The 16204-nt window shown below is 46.1% G+C and overlaps 1 long non-coding RNA gene across 1 annotated transcript; it reads left to right on the top strand.

Annotated features, from left to right (window-relative positions):
- The first annotated feature begins 7253 nt into the window (after positions 1–7253).
- On the top strand, positions 7254–15978 carry LOC144678484 (uncharacterized). The gene is made up of 3 exons (XR_013576110.1): positions 7254–7374; positions 10719–10831; positions 14966–15978. It is a non-coding gene; the product is annotated as an uncharacterized LOC144678484 (long non-coding RNA).
- The last annotated feature ends 226 nt before the right edge of the window (positions 15979–16204 follow it).

The following is a 16204-nucleotide window of genomic DNA, read 5'->3' as shown; positions in this document are numbered from 1 at the left end:
CGATTGAAAGATTAACATCAACACGTAAAAATGTCAGTATTTGGCGGGGACACTTTATAAGATGTAAAGTGGGCAGCTGCTAATGAGCTGTGGCTTGTTGCTGGTACACTCGCCTCCCAGTCAGTGGGTCGTGAGTTTAAGTCCCATTCCAGAAACCTGAGCCTTATAGGCCAGACTCCGCTTCGGCGAAGGAGAGCTCAATTGTCAGTGCTGTCTCTCCGGTCTAATGTTAAACTGAGGCCCCATCTGCTCTCTCTCTCAAGTTGAAGATCCCACGGCACTTCTTTGAAGAACAGGGGAGCTTTCCCTGGTATCCTGACCCAGTATTTATCCCTCAATCAACATCACTTAAAGCCAATTAATCTGGTCATTATCTTATTGCTGTTTGTGACCTCTTACTGTGCCACATTTCCTGCATTGCAACACTGACGACTCTTCGCAAGTACTTATACGAAAGCAAGATACTGCAGGTGCTGCAAATCTGAAATATAAATATAAAATGCTGGAAATGCTCCGGAGGTCTGGCAGCGTCTGTGGCTGACCTTAGTGGGGCTGCCAAGGCTTCAGAGCCGCTAGGGCCTCCGATTGAGCTGGCAAGCCTGCCTTAAGGGCAGCGAACTCATAGGCAGCTAATTAGGAGCCCGTCCATGGGAAAACAGCTACCCAATCCCCCTAATCCCCACCCGCATCCCCACCACCCCCCCACCAACACTCCTCCCAGTCCCCTTGGCAGGCAAGTGCAGGATGTCCCTCATTTGGCCCTGGCGCCAGAGTTCCAAAGCCCAGGGGGAAAATCCAGCCCCTTATCTCTGCTTCTCTCTCCGCAGATGCTGCCAGACTTGCTGAGCATTTCCAGCATTTTCTATTTTTAACTTCAAAAGGTTCGTCGCTGGCCTGTGAAGTGTTTTGCGACGGCAGCTGCCAAAGGTTGCGCTACGGTGCGAGTTTTGTTTTCCCTCTACAGGGGAGCCGTCCCTCTGCCATTGCCCCCGCAGGGAACTGACTATGACTCAGTCACAAAGACAGAGGGAATGGGGTGGAGACTGGCATTGCTGGCCAGCATTGTGCCAGCACTTTCACCATGCCAATTGCAGCAGCTGAAGAAGCTGACTCACCGCCACCTCTTCAAGTGAAACTTGGGGTCAGACAATGAGTTCAACAATCCCGGCAATGCCCATCCTCCGAGAATAAATTTTTTTAAAGAAAGAGCAATACAGTTACATGACATTGAGTTAGAAACTGAAAGTGTGCCACATCTCACAACCCCAGCAGTAAGCTGTCGACATAACACCATCGACCAAAGAAATGAGACTTCATAGAGCTGTGATGAGCCCAACGGGCGGAAGCCGCTCCCATAACCCGGAAAGACTACAAAACAAACAAGGAAACTGAATGCATATGGACTGTTCCAAGATTAAGAAAAAGGTGAAACCATTTATCTATTTCTTGATTGTTGTTGCCTTTTATTTCCGGAGGGGTTTTATCAGCATTGTTGAGCCGCACTCTTCTTATTAAAATAAGTAAATGGAGCACCCATGGTTAGCTCAGCTGTTTAATGGCAGTGTTCAATATAATTGCCCAAACAAAAGCCCCATGTGCCATGTGTTTGTTTGTTTTTATCTCTGTGTTTAATTGACTGCCACTTCTCTTCAAGGAATGCCTACCTTGAAGAAGTATTGTCCTACTCTCCGTTGGGATTTTCGTATCTCTCTTTTGCCTTGTTCACCTTCATTGCTTTCAATTTCTCTCCTGGTGTTTGACAAGGTGTTTACTAAAACCCGCTTTCACAGCCATATTTCCTTCCTCAGTGAACCCTTAATTAGCACATTCCTTTAGATAATATCACCACCTTCAACACCTCTTTGTCCTTTTGTCTGTGACATCTTTTGGTTATCTCCTCCTATCACTGCTTGCTTGTCCCAACAACCACCCCCCCACCTTCTCCCACTCCCCCACCCCCCCTTTAACCAGCTTATATTTCACCCCTTTCCTATTTTTACTTAGTTCTGTTGAAGGGTCATGAGGACTCGAAATGTCAACTTTGTTCTTCTCCGCCGACCTGCTGAGTTTTTCCAGGTATTTTTTATTTTCTGTTTTGGATTTTCAGCATCCGCAGTTTTTTTGTTTTTATCCCCATGTGCCCATGCCAAGCATAAGCTGGGGCCAATCTTATTGACAAATCCAAAATGAGAAAATGTAATATAACTGTTGCTGTTAACGGTGAAAGCAATTGGAGGACTTCTCACTACTTTGGTTCATAGCTCTGCTGGACTGGTGGATAGAGGAATGTCATGTGAACTCAGTAAGGGTGCATCAAGTTAGAGTTAGAGTCATACAGCACAGAAACAGGCCCTTCGGCCCATCGTGTCCGTGCCAGCCGTCGAGCACCTATCTATCCTAATCCCATTTTCCAGCACTTGGCATTTCAAGTGCTCACCTAAATACTTCTTAAACGTCGTGAGGAGTTAATCTTGTGAAGAGTAACTTTGAGACTGTAATTTCTCAATCTGTCCCGTCTTCAAACAGCAACGTTTTATCTGTAATACATTAACTGGTTCTTTTTAACAAAAAAAAAGACAATTGAACTGAAAGAAAGAGACTGTGTTAAAACCCACGCACGATTTCTGAAAATTTATTTCCACCCTTTTCTGGTGTCCACTTAACATCTCTTACATTTGCTGCCGGCTTGTCATATTTTATATCACAGCCCTATTTAAAACATTCTTTCGCAGGGCGTCGCTGGCAAGACCAGCATTTGTTGCCCATCGCTAACTGCCCTTGAACTGAGTGGCTTGCTAGGCCGTTTCAGAGGGCCGTTAAGAATCATCCACATTGCTGTGTAGGCCAGGCCAAGTAAGGAGGGCAGATTTCCTTCCTTAAAAGACATCAGGGAACTAGATGGGTTTTTACAACATTGGTTCCCCTAGTCGCCATTACTGAAACTAGTCTTTTAATTCCAGGTTTATTAATTGAATTTAAATTCCACCATGTCCCCACAGCATCAGCCTGGAAGCCTGATATTACCATTATGCCGCTCCCCCCCCAATTGCCAACTTACCACACATTTCAGTGTCACAGTCAGGAAGAAAGAGCTTGCATTTCTGTAGTGTCTTCCACAGCTGCTGGCTGTCCCATGAGCAGAGAAAATAATGCACGTCACTGCATTACGCAAAAGCGTCACCTGACTAAACCGGCAACTGTGCCCTGTGCTCTTGCCTCGTGGAGACTTCCGCGCATTCCAACGAGAGGAAAAAAAAAACCAACCAAAAATATTTATTCCTGTTTTTGACAAAAATGTGTGCGAGTTTTGAGGAAGCTAAACATGGAACCAAGGTATCATCGTTTTTTTTTATTACATCTTTTATTTTTAGCGCTTTCATCAGATTGCGGCCTTCACCTTGGGTTTGCAGCGAGCGCCATTTCGAGATGCTGCTGACTTTTTAACCATCCCCCGATTTGCATCAGCGCAAAATCCCACCCAGGTCCTGATTCAAAAAATAGCCTCGCCAAACCTGGCACGCTATTGTGGGGTGCATTGTTCAAGTGCAGCATCTATTATTTTGCGAGTTGAATTGAGAGTATTGTGAGTTGTTTGAACCTGTGGTTTTACTGGGGCCTTACAAGGATTATGATGGGCAGAAGGGCTTGGGGGGGCGGCTAGCTGACCACCCAGATTTTAAATATTTTGATCTGGGTTCAAAATAGTCTTGCTGCAGCATCTGTTGGAATCACTTTATTTCACCAGATGCTAACCTTGTAACAAGAGTGATTTCCAACTGAGACATTGCACATCAGCATTTTTTTTTCTGTTTGTTTTTCGTGCAGTTTAAAAATACTTGTAAGACATACCACCTTTCCTTCAATTAGTTCACTATGTAGTGGTGGCCCCTATAGGATTGTGAGGCTGATTGATTTGCAGAGGTTGCATTGATATAAAAAATATACAGGCCTGAGGCCTTGTCAGAAATAATCCCCAAAAAAAGCACAGGAATGCAACAACTCCATAAATCAATCAATTTCCGTGTTCACGCTTTGAATTTGACATTAAATGATTTGAATTTGAAAAACATCACAGCAAAGTGGGAATTAAACGCTTAAAAATGTTGAACGATTAAATAATTTGAATAAAGTAACTTTGAAAGATGTGTAGGTTGTACGTGCAAAGCTAGTATATCATTCAAAAAAACGCTGAGCACCTAAATTTATAAAGTGCCTTGGACGTGTCCTAAAGTGCTTTGTCGGGCTTATTTCCGACAAGGCCTCAGGCCTGTATTTTTCTGTCAAGGGGGCCTCTGTAAAGTGGCACAACTGTTTAATGAACTTAACGTGGGAAGGTTGACGAGTTTTCCAAATATCCATAACTGTGTAAAACAGGTGCACAAAAGACTTTTGAATATCTCACTGGGATCTTCTTACAACATTGCCTTGAAATAATGGACAGGATTTTGCACTTTGGACCAGCACCCCAAAGTCAGAGTCTAATGCGGGGTCTCGACCCTGCACTAACTGCGTCAGGAGCAGTCACCCGGCTGTGATTTTCCACACGGCGGGTGGGCTCTCCAAGCCGGAAGGCAAGTAGGAGGCCTATGCAGGTAAGGTAGGGAGGGAGGGCACTTCCATCTCGAGGCACCCTCTCAGCAACTTTAATAATTTTGAAATTAAAAAGTGGCCACGGCTTCCGGGCCCACCATTGCAGAGCGGGGCACCTTTCACAGGACAACCTACACTCACAGCTGTAGCCAAGTAGATGGTGGGGGTAGGGCCTCAAAGTCTGTCAGGAGTGCTAGCCCCCTGGTCTACTGCCAGACGGTGACCTCCAGGCAAATGTCATCCTGTCATGCAGTGGGAGGCCTACAGGCCAGCTGGAAGATTCCAATTCTTCACTAATTTATTAGCCTTTGAATTAGCTTAACACAAGCTACTTGCTGCTTATGCACAGGTAGGCATTCCACTCCCAACCCATCCTCCTGCAAAATGGCAGTGTGAGAGGTTGGGGGGGGTGGGGGGTGGGGGGTGGGGATTGTGTCCCCATTCATGCCCACCTACTTCCTTTCTCACTCCCATATCAAGGAGAAAACCCTCCCCAGTGATTCGAACAGTGATGCGGCAGTGACTATTTTGAACTGAGATCAAAATATTTAAAATGTACATCAGCAAGGACGGAGGCTGATGGGATATAGGCAGCAGAGCTCTGGATCGTAAGATCTAAAGGAATAGGAGCGGGAGTAGACCATTCAGCCCATCGAGCCTGCCCCGCCATTCAATAAGGGCGTGGCTGACCTTATTGTGACCTTGGCTCCACTTTCCTGCCTGCCCCCATAACCCTTCACTCCTTTGTCGATCAAAATCTGGGAGTTGAAGCTTGCCTCGTATGGGTTGATGGGAAGCCAGCCAGGAGCGTCTTGGAATAGTCTAGAGTGAAGGTGATAATGGGTGAGGATTTCAGGGAGTTATGAGCCAGTTATCACATTACAGGTGTGGGTAAGCTAATTGAGCCTAAAATTTCCTAGTATAACTTCCACCTAAATTCTGGTTGGTGAGGGTGTAGGTGAGTCTGCCTGCCCCTCCATTATCAAGATGGCATGAGTAGGGCTGTTTTTCAAGACTTTTGCCCATGTAAGACCTTAGTGGAACTTGCAGCCAGTGCCATCTACCCACAACCCTTTCAGTTCAACCTCTGAAGTAATAGAGGCTTTAGTGAACTGATTTCTTAATGTGAATCTGAATTTTTGATGTTGAATTTTTTTATTAATTAGAGCCAATCTGCATTTCAGTTGACCAAAGAGCCAGATCTAACCTGGACTGAATCAGTCCAAATTCACATTCAAATGCAAATTGAAGGCTGAGGGGGTGACCTAATGGAGGTCCTTAAAATGAAGAAGGGGGTTTGATAGTGTAGATGTAGAGAAGGTGTCCCCATTTTTTAGGGGCCGGAGACTAGTATTAGAGGTCATGAATATTAGAGAGATCCACAAACAGATCCAGTGGAGAATTCAGGAGAAACTTCTTGGCCCAGAGAATGGTGAGAGTGTGAAACTTGCTACGACATAGAACCATAGAAAAGATGCCACTCAGCCCATTGTCTCTCCACCAGCCGAAAAAGAAAAAGTAAAATACTAGCTGCCCATTCTAACCTCATCTTCCAGCACCTGGTCCCATAGTCTTGCAGGTTACAGCACTTCAGGTATTTTTTAAAGGAGTTGAGGATTTCTGCCTCCACTACCAAACCAGGCAGTGAATTCCAGACACCCGGCACCCTCTGGGTGAAGAAGTTTTCCTCATGTCCCCCTCTAACCCTTCTACCAATCACCTCACATCTGTGGAACAATGGAGTGATTGAGTCAAATATCATAGATGCTTTAAGGGGAAGCTGGATAAGTACATGAGGAAGGAAGGTACGGATGGAAATGCTGTGAGAGTTGAATGAAGTAGGATGGGGGATAAGCTCACATAGAGCATCATTACCAGCACTAACCAGCTGGGCCGAAAGGTCTACTTCTGTGCTGTAAATTATATGCAATATGTAATTCTCAAAGTCACCTGAATTGAACAGTGAGGTTAGTCTTGGCTTAGTGTTAGCACCCATACGTCAAACAAAATCAATTAAGTGGCCGTCTAGCTCCCCAGAAGGAAAAAAAACAGTTCGGACCAGTATTCTTATTTCCCAGTTTTACTGATGTTCCATTTTAAGGTCTACAAGACCAGTTCGGACCAGTATTCTTATTTCCCAGTTTTACTGATGTTCCATTTTAAGGTCTACAAGACCAGTTCGGACCAGTACTCTTATTTCCCAGTTTTTTTTTACTAATTTTTCCTTCTGGCTCATTGTTAGTGAGGCCTTTACCATGTGTAAAACAGCTGTTATGTTTGCCTACAAAACAACAGTGACCACTTCAAAAAACCGTGAAGCCCTTTGGGATCAGAATGATCCTAGATAAATGCAAGGTCTTTCTTTCTCCCAGCAGGATGAGCAATAGGACCTTCCGCTGATCTCTTTTCCCTTTCCTATACCAGGGTAACTGAGACCATGAGGGACCCGCTGCTACCATCCTGACTGAGGGCAGCTGGCGCAGTGCAGACTGGGAATCAAAACTGGGACCCTCTGCTCCGCTTGGCTGGGGTGAACACAGCCTTCACAAACTGAGCCATTGGGGGGAAAATAATTGGGGCGAGAGCTGAAATCCTCGAGATGAAAGCGCAACTATTCACACGTTTCAACTAGTAACACGTTGGTTTCTGCTTCAGCTGCCAACCCAAACAGAGGATGACCCAACTGATAAAACTGTGCCAGATTTTGGATCACCAGATGGAGACTATATGTGCTTTAAACCTTGGCGGCAATGGACCAGGCAGATCACGGGATATGGCAATAAGGTGAGCTTTACCTTTTGAGGGATGAAAACTGTTAAAAATGGTTTCCAAGTTTACATCTTTTCATGTTTAGCTTGGATCTTTCAGCACACTGTGGTAAAGGTACATTGAGAAGCATGGGGGTTGGCACTGGATCATTTGCATCCCAATTAATTCCATCTTTTTTGGACCAGGTATTACACCTGCTTGCTCACGTGGATATAAAAGATCCAATAGCATTAGTTGAAAACAGCAGGAGTTTAGTAAGAGTCCTGTTAGTGTCCTGGCCAGAAGCAAGAGAGGATGGTGGTGTTGCAGTATTGTCACTGGACCAATGGCCCAGGCTAATGGTCTGGGGCCATGAGTTCAAATTCCACCATGGTAGTAGCTAGAATTTAAATTCAATTAAAAAACCTGGAATATAAAGCTACTCCCTGTAATTGTGCCCATAAAGCTATCATCAATTGTGGTTAAAAACCCATCTAGCTCACTAGTCTCCCTTAGGGAAGAAAATCTGACAACCCAGCCAGTCTGTCCTCTCTTTTTATTCATTCATCAGATATGGGTATCGCTGGGCGTTTATTGCCTATGCCCAATTGCCCTTGAGAAGATGGTGGTGAGCTGCCTTCTTGAACCACTGCAGTCCATGTGGTGTAGGTACACCCACAGCGCTGTTAGGGAGGGAGTTCCAGGATTTTGACCCAGCGACAGTGAAGGAACAGTGATATATTTCCAAGTCAGGATGGTGAGTGGCTTGGAGGGGAACTTCCAAACGGTAGTGTTCCCATGTATCTACTGTCCTTGTTCTTCTAGATGGTAGTGGTCATGGGTTTGGAAGGTGCTGTTGAAGGAGCCTTGGTGAATTCCTGCAGTGCATCTTGAGAATGGTACACACTGCTGTTACTGTGCGTCGGTGGTGGAGGGAATGTTTATGGATTGGGTGCCAATAAAACGGACTGCTCTGTCCTGGATGGTATCAAGCTTCTTGAGTGTTGTTGGCACTGCACTCATCCAGGCAAGCGGAGAGTATTCCATCACACACCTAACTTGTGCCTTGTAGATAGTGGACAGGCTTTGGGGAGTAGGGAGGTGAGTTACTTTCTGTAGGATTCCTAGTCTCTGACATGCTCTTGTAGCCACAGTGTTTATATGGCTGTTCCAATTCAGTTTCTGGTCGATGGTAACCCCAAAGATGGATAGTGGAGGATTCAGCGATGGTAATGCCATTGAATGTCATGGGGCAATGGTTAGATTCTCTTTTGTTGGAGATGGCCATTGCCTGGCACTTGTGTGGCATGAATATTACGTGCCACTTGTCAGCCCAAGCCTGGATATTGTCCAAGTCTTGCTGCATTTGGACATGGACTGCTTCAGTATCTGAGGAGTCGCGAATGGTGCTGAACATTGTGCTATCATCAGCGAACATCCCACTTGTGACCTTATGATGGAAGGAAGGTGATTGATGAAGCAGCTGAAGATGGTTGGGCTGAGGACACTACCCTGAGGAACTCCTGCAGTGATGTTCTGGAATTGAGATGACTGACCTCCAACAACCACAGCCATTTTCCTTTGTGTTAGATATGACTCCAACTAGCAGAGAGTTTTCCCCCTGATTCCCATTAACTCCAGTTTTACTAGGGCTCCTTGATGCCGCACTCGGTCAAATGCTGCCTTGATGTCAAGGGCAATCACTCTCACCTCACCTCTGAAATTCAGCTCATTTGTCCATGTTTGAATCAAGGCCTATATGTGAGTTCAGACCCACAGCAATGTGATTTCCCTTAGCTGCCCTCTAGCAAGCCACTCAGTACAAGGGCAATTAGGAATGGGCAACAAAATGCCCACATCCTGTGAAAGAGAAAAAAAATACACCCAATCCAATACCATCAAAAACTGAATAATGGCTCATTTATTTATTGTGCGAGCACAAATTGGCTAACTCCATCTCCCTGCACAACCTGTGGGCAATTTCCAGAGAAAAAAAACTCTGGGAAATTCTTCCTTGGTACTTAAGTTCCAGGTCCTACTGCTCATGGCCACGGTTACTCAGGTCATATTACTGAGCCCTCCCTATCCACAGGTTATGTCCTTCTACCTGTCTGCCTGTTTGTAGTTATTCCTGGCTAGGAAATCTGCTGTCATGGTGTGCCACACTCGTCTGTCATGTGCCATCCTCACACATCCACTGTAGCTCGTCTGCAACTGCTCCATGAAGTCCCTTATCTAGCTATGTCTAGGTCGACCTCTCTTTCTGCTGCCCTCTGTTTTTCCCACTGGAGGGGATCGCTATAGCTTTTCAGCTTGGATCAAATGGCCAAAATACTGACATTTTCTCTTCTGCCTGCCACTTTTTAAGCTCTTTTTGCTCCTGCAATTCTGAATCGTCCTATGCCCTTAGAAATGGGAAACAGAAAGTGCTTGAATTTCTATGGCACCTTCACATCCACAGGATGTCCCAAAGAACTTCAGCTAATGTCTTTGGATATCTAGTTACTGTTTGTTGTCAGGTAGGGAAATGTGCAGTGAATTTGCACACAGAAAGGTCCCACAATCAGCACGGAAGGTGAATGGTGCATTAATCGGGGGGAGGCGATGGTGTCATGGTATTGTCGCTGGATTAGTCATCCAGAGGCCCAGGGTAATGCTCTGGGGACCTGGGTTCAAATCCCACCTCAACAGGTTGTGGTATTTGAATTCAATAAAAATCTGGAATTAAAAGTCTAATGATGACCATGAAACCATTGCAGATTGTTGTAAAAACCCAGCTGGTTCACTAAAGTCCTTTAGGGAAGGAAATCTGCCATCCTTACCTGCTCTGGCCTACATGGTGTCTCCAGACCCACAGCAATGTGGTTGACTCTTAAATGCCCCCTGCACAAGGGCAATTAGGGATGGGCAATAAATGCTGGCCTAGCCAGTGATGCCCACATCCCATGAAAAAAAAAAAAAATCTGTTTTGAATCATGTACTCAAGTCTGTTGTGACTCGAACCAGAGAGAGACCTTCTAACCCAGGGGAGAGAAGACAGTCAACTGAGACCAACAGCCACTATAGATTCTGTGTCTAGGAGGCGATAATAGGGGCGGCTGTCATCTGTAGAGGGTTAAATAGTAGAGATGTGCTCCTTGGTGGATATTCTCGTTGTTACCTTGATTGTTTTTGGTATCAGGGAGGACTTTGCAAGGTTTTTCATCATGGTATTAAATAGTTAGGGCCAAGTTCATGAGAGGATAGATTGTACATTGTGGAAGGAGCAGGTATCCATTTCAAAATCCCTATCGGTCTTAGTGGAACAATAGAAAAGATGCTTGATCTTCCTTGCAATAATGTTGTCAGGAGTCACATAATTCATGGTCTCTTCCATTTAGGTACCTTATCCAACACAAACTGTTAGTGTACTAGACGTTGGAACTGCTGATAGAGACACCACAGAATACTCAGAGCACCTTAACCAATGGGGAACGTGGATAAATCAGTTAAGGTAAGAATGTTAGAACGTTGGAGAGCATTCCAGCTTTAGCAACATGTGCAGGAAAATAAGGGAACATCGAGAAAGGCTTAGTTGACAGGATGGAGTTTCACCAGCAGTGAGCATGGGTGGAAGTATCGAGGCTGTAGTGGTGTCGTAGTGGCAATCTGCACTCATTGTTAGTGGAGCTCAGCACTACACTGCAGCTTTACTGCATTTCCCCAAGAAAGTGAGATAAGGTCCTGCGGCCCATCAAACTCATTTCATCCAGAGTTTATGAACCTTATCCTATCATGGAATTTCCTGCTGTTGGTTCTTCTGTTTGAAGAAACATGAAATCCTTTCATTAAGTTCCCTGAAAAAAGGTCAGAGATGTTGTTAATGTCTTTGGAAGCTACAGTTCCACTTTTCAACAGACACCGGGGACCATTTTAACTTCTGGCATTTGTGTAAAATGAACGATATTGGCTTTCAATAGAAATGAAAATTTAGGCAGCGTGTGAGGTCAATCCATTCTCACCTATTTTATGGTTATCGGCAAAAGATAAAGTTGCCCCTTTTGATTCTGAACGAGTGTCAGCCAAAAAACAAAATATTCAAAACAAAATGTGACAGAGTTGGTTTTGCACACTCGACAGTGTCCCGGAGTTTTGAGGCGAGATCATGTGTAGCTCTTTCTTCACCAGATTGTCACCGTGCACTTTTTCGCAATGCCAAGCAAGAAATGCAGCACCTCGTTTTTGTGTCAAGTCCGGAATCTGTGCTTCTAGACTCCACCTGCCAGTTTACCACCTCCTGTTTCGTGAACCGATGGGACAGAGAATTGCACAGCGCACAGATCAGGCACTTGTCGACATGCACATGGGAGCTCTGAATCCTAAAACTGACCCTGTATCCCCCCACTCACCGTGAGCTATGGGAGATCTACCAGTTCTAATTTAAAACCTAATTAGACATTACCACTTGTAGCTTTCCCATATATTGTAATTAGCATTAGCGCACAGCACGACACTGCCTCGTGACTGCTCAAGATCTCTGGAGAAGTAATTGGCTCCTCTCGTTTTGAAAATGATTTTCTTGGCTATGGAAATGCCGGAAGGTGAACTATTGTCAGCAGAAAGATATCCGAGTATTATTACATGCATTGAAGAACATTTGTTCAGAATCTCCCTTTAAAGGGGACTCAGCCTGCATTAATTGCCTCGTGTCATGGCAATAGATGTTCCGTGATTGTTGTGGAACAGGCTGGAATGGCCTTGGGCTCTGCTACATACATCATATTTTACGTTCCCTCAGGGAAATATGCACAGAAGATTAGTAGTTGCTGGGTTTTATTAAAATTAGCACTACTTGTAGCATCTGTCAGGCAGTCAACACAATTATATTTACACGTTATTGAACTGTTGGCCTTTTAAATCTCTAACAAGAGTACAGGCTCCATCACCTCAGTGTTTCTGTCTAATTGCCTAGCACTCCTAATGCTCCCGTTGCCTTAGCTCAGTTGGTGGAGCTCTCCTCTCTGAGTCAAAACCTTGTGGCTTTCGGACCCCACTTCAAAACCTGAGCTCATTGTTTGGGCTGACGTTCCAGCGCTTTACTGAAGGAGTGCCGCACTGCCAGAGGTGCAACACTTCAAATGACAGGTTAATCTGTGGCTAAAGCAAAATGCTGTGGACGCTGGACACCTGAAATAAAAACAGGAAATGCTGGGAAAACTCAGCAGATCTGGTAGGTAGCATCTTGGAGAGAAGCAGGGTTAAGGGGCAGAATTTTAAGTGGCTGATTAATGGCCACCTAAGGGCCTGCTCCCACCACTGGTGGTACTTTACTGAACCCTGTGTGCCTGGATGCAGCCAGGGGGTGCCCCACATTTCAGGCACCCTGTGCCCAATGGAGGCGCCCTCCACAACCCCACCCCTCCGATCCTCAGTGGTGATTCTTATCCCCGCTTTGTCTCCCCCATCACCGCCTAATTGTGCACCACCACCCCATTTCCCCCACCCCCCACCCCCCAACATCCTCACTAGCAGCTGCCCAACTGGCCCTGGCAAAACTATCCCACTTACCTTTCAGCCAGGCCTCCAATGACGTTCCTTATGGGGACCAGCTGCAGTCCCTGCTGTGGCCACCACTCCCAGTGGCGCTGCTGGGACTGGAGAGCTGCTCGCTTTCCGATTGGCTGATAGCTCTCAGAGGCAGGACCGGCTGAGGCGGGGGTGGGGGGGGGGGGGGGGGGGGGGGGGGGGGGGAGCGGGGTGGGGGGGATGGTGCACTGAACAAGAGTCATACGGTCTCGAAACGTTAACTCCGTCCCTCTATCTCCACAGAGGCCGTCTGACCTGCTGAGTTTTTGCAGCATTTTCTGTTTTTGTTTCAGATTTCCAGCATCCGCGGTATTTTTTCTTTTACGTTTTTTTAAATGTTCTTTCATGGGATGTGAACGTTTCTGCCCAGGTCAGCATTTGTTGCCCGTCCCTAATTGCCCTTGAGAAGGTGGGGGCGAGCTGCCTTCTCAAATTGATGCAGTCCCTGTGGTGTCGTCACACCCACACGACTACAGTGGTTGTGGGCGGCAAAGGTTAATTCATTGGGGGTATGAAGCATTTCTGGATATTTTAAGAGATGTGACAAAACCAAAATAACGCTGGACTTCTTATAATTTCGGGTCTGCGGGAGACATTCCCTCAGCTGCAGCATCGCTACTCACTCCTGTCAATGGAGCCTGCGCCCCTCTGTGATTAGGAGCGTAATTCTACTGCCCGACATCCATTTATTTGTCAGTCTGACCCACAGCCATAACAATAAGATTATTGGATATTGTGATTTCTAACGTGACCTGAGATGTGTTCTTCCCATCACGTTGAGACTGACATTTTAACAAATTGTACAAGAACAAACTGATTTATTTTAAATGTCCTACATGAATGAACAGAATGTCTTTTTCAAAGTGAGATTTGCCGTATTTCCTACACTCCTTGGAGCTTTGGAAATAGTAAATTGCACAAACTTTGCCGTTTTCCATAAGGAACTACCTCATGTTGAAAATCATCATTGCCCCCACCCACCCCCACCCCCCTACCAGCCCACCCTTCATGTCAATGCCATGGCAACCACATTATTGGACCAAGCGAAGGGCCCCAACCAGACAGGAACCCGTCCCCCACGCTGGGGTTGGATTTTGTGGTTTCTGGGCAAGGCGAGGGAGGTCAGAGTGGGAAGCGCATGGTCTGCTCGTTCCCGACCCCGTTCCCGCCTGCCCTCTCACCACGGCGAATCAAACATCGTCCAGCTGACGAGCAGCCGCCCAATGGGAAGGCAGCCATGGCGTGTTGTCAAGGGGGGTTGGGGGGGCTCTGCGCCCAATCAGGCGTCTAGGGTAGGGAGAGGGGCTAGGCCGTGAACTGGAAGTCGCCACGGCCGCCAATTTAAAGGGCCCCCTGCCCTCTCGCTCTCCCACTGTTTGTTATGTCAGCCTAAAAACAGTGAAGGAATAAAGAACATTAATAACTGAACACTGCCACCTTCAGCAAGGGACTCTGCTGCTACATGAGGCCAAGGCCCCATTTGAAGGCCTTTTCACCCACCCCTTGTGCCACCTCCTCGTACCCGCCGGAACGTTTTTCCCTTGCAACCACTGACAAATGGGGCGGGCACCATAAAATCGCAGTCAATTGCCTCGTGACCCAGCTTGTTCATTGTTCTTTTTTTTTCAAAATGTCGGACTTCAATTTCCAATTTCCAATTCCGACGCCCTCTCCTTTCCGTAACATCGGTGACCGCCGGAATGACATCCGATTCCTGACCCGTCGTCATGCCGTACTTTACCGCCGGAAAGCGACCGGGGTGGGGGGAGGGAGGGGAGGCGGTGTTGGCCCCTCCGATTGGTGGCCAGAAAACCTAGCCCTGGCGGTGCAAACATCGCTGGAGCACGCCAGCGACCCAACCCTTCCTTCACCCGCACCCTCACCCGCCTGCCAAATTTCCACATTCCCGTTGTATTCGTGAGTTTAGAAATAGCACAGCTTTCCTATAGTGCGTGACACATTATATACCACAACTGCAAATGCTGTAAAAAGTGTACAAAAACAGGGGAAAGAAACTAAATCTTTGGGCTCCTTTGACTTCAGTGCGACTTGCAACTTCCAGATGGAGCCAGGCAGCTGCTTGGAGTTCTGGAGTTCTGAACAGACTATCTAGACCACTTGCCAAGAGGGAGAACCCATCTGGTGGCCTTAAAGTAACAAGTCAATATAAATGCAGTGCCATCTCAGCATCACAAGTGTTCTCCTTCCCCCCCACCACCCCCTCCCCGGACATTGCTACAGATTGTCTATTGGTAACAATAAAAGAGACGTTTTCGTGTATATTGAACATTATCTTGCTTAACGCTGAATTTGATATGATGCATTTCAGAACACGGGGCCAGAATGTGCTGTCAAAGTACTGACGGGGCTAATGTTATTTATTCGCAAACGGCACAGCAACTTCAGACAAGAGGCAGATGCGCAGTCAAATGTGAATATCCAAAAGTTGCAGCCCAGTTGTGCGCCCCAGCATTAGTTTCGTGGAAACAGCATCTCACTGTCTGCCTCACCATGGAACTGAATTAAAGAGCGTGAAGTTGCACAGTTGGATATAAACGGAACCGGAAAAAAAGAGAGCCTTGTCATTTCAAGTTTAAATATACTTTTATCAACGTGATTACTGTTCATCCACCTCTCTGGCACTGAAAATTAACTATTACAAGTGTGGAATCTCATTCCTTCAGGTTTTAATTTTTGGTAGAGATCCATAAAATCTCATTTTTCCCCCTTGTCCTTTCTGCCTCTTTTCCCTTTATTTTAATGCATTCTTTCCTTCCCTCTCGTTATTTCTCTTCAGATATCAGATTTGATTCTGAATTCGCCCACTCTAACTTGCACTTCCTTCTCACTCCTGGCGCTGCTCTCTTCAACATCCTTCACTCTCCGAGCTTGGAGAGACTCAGTTGCTTGCCATGTTCACTCAGGTCCCAGATACCCTATTTCCCTCGCAGCACCAATCTTTGCTGGCGCTTTCAGCTATTTGCCACTCAAAATATTTAAAAACCCAAATGGGCAGGATCAGGTCTCACAAATGGTAGACACCGTTCGATGTCCTGCCACAGCCAATTATGGCCTGTGATTGAAATTTCATGCAAGGGCTCCCTCTGTTGGTCTTACAGCTCACTGCATGCATTACTGCAGTTACAGTCAAAATGTACACACTACAGAAAAATGGATCGCGGTGGGGTAAAATTCAAGGCAGTAATATTTATAGGTTAATGGAATCTGTCATTCTTTTATTACCATTTTATGTGCAATTGCATTAATATGACAAGGAAATACATGTTCTTAGTAACTCGCG

The sequence above is a fragment of the Cetorhinus maximus genome, unplaced genomic scaffold (assembly GCF_964194155.1).
Source record: "Cetorhinus maximus unplaced genomic scaffold, sCetMax3.hap1.1 HAP1_SCAFFOLD_4397, whole genome shotgun sequence".
Taxonomy (NCBI): domain Eukaryota; kingdom Metazoa; phylum Chordata; class Chondrichthyes; order Lamniformes; family Cetorhinidae; genus Cetorhinus; species Cetorhinus maximus.
This window is presented reverse-complemented; position numbering and strand designations above follow the sequence as displayed.